This window comes from Aplysia californica, unplaced genomic scaffold (assembly GCF_000002075.1).
Source record: "Aplysia californica isolate F4 #8 unplaced genomic scaffold, AplCal3.0 scaffold00430, whole genome shotgun sequence".
In the NCBI taxonomy this organism is placed as follows: domain Eukaryota; kingdom Metazoa; phylum Mollusca; class Gastropoda; order Aplysiida; family Aplysiidae; genus Aplysia; species Aplysia californica.
This window is the reverse complement of record NW_004797700.1, coordinates 571135-572145: the sequence shown is the minus strand read 5'-3', so window position 1 is coordinate 572145 and position 1011 is coordinate 571135.

The following is a 1011-nucleotide window of genomic DNA, read 5'->3' as shown; positions in this document are numbered from 1 at the left end:
GCCGTTTGAGGGAGGCCACAGTTAGTAAGGATCGGGTGGAAGGAGGTTTCTGTGAACTCGATACGCTCAAAACGACTCTTGGTTCGTATTTCCTGTTATCAGGACATTATTATTTTCCGGAGACGAACTGCGATGCACATTATGAAGGCTTTAGACTCTGAGAAGTTAAGTACAGGTAGGCGGGTGTGTAGACAGGCCAATAGGCAGACAAGAAAGAAAATTAGAAAAATGGAAAGTATACGTACCACGCCCTGTATCATGTAAGCTCTCATTTTGTTGTTGTTGTTGTTGGGTTGTTGTTTTTTTGTTCTAGTTTATCTGTCTTCTCGAATTTACTATTTATTTATTTTTCCCATTTTCGTAAAAGCATAGATACTCGTAATTGTGTGAATAGCATTTAGATCTATCCACAATATTATGGCTGTTGAGAAACGCATTCACCGATTTTTTTTTTCAAATGTAGGTGTTTTTAAGCCCCCATCGACATAATTTACATCATTTAGGAGGCGGGCTGAGAGAGAAACAACATCCAAGCAATATTATGGTTATTCAGAAACGCATTCACTGGGATTTTTTTTCTTAAATGTAGTTGTTTTTATGTCCCCATCGACACAATTTAGATCATGCAAGAGGCGGGCTGAAAGAGAAACAACATCCAAGCAGAAAGACCGAGATACAAGATAAAAATTCTCCATACTCGGGAATCGAACTCGGGTCACCTGCGAGTCACTGCGAGGCGCATCACCGTTACCCTATAGAGGCCAGGCGGTAGTTTTATTTACTAAGAATGTGTGTGTGTGCGTGAGAGAGAGTGTGTCTGTATGTGTCTGTGTGTGTGAGTGTGTGTGTATGTGTGTGTGAGTGTGTGTGTGTGTGTGTGCGTGCGTATGTATGTGTGTGTGTGCGTGTGTGTCTGTGTGTGAGTGTGAGTGCGAGAGACAGACAGAGAGAGAGAGAGAGAGAGGGGGGGGGTAGAGAAAGAGAGAGAGAGAGAGGGAGAGTGAGAGAGAG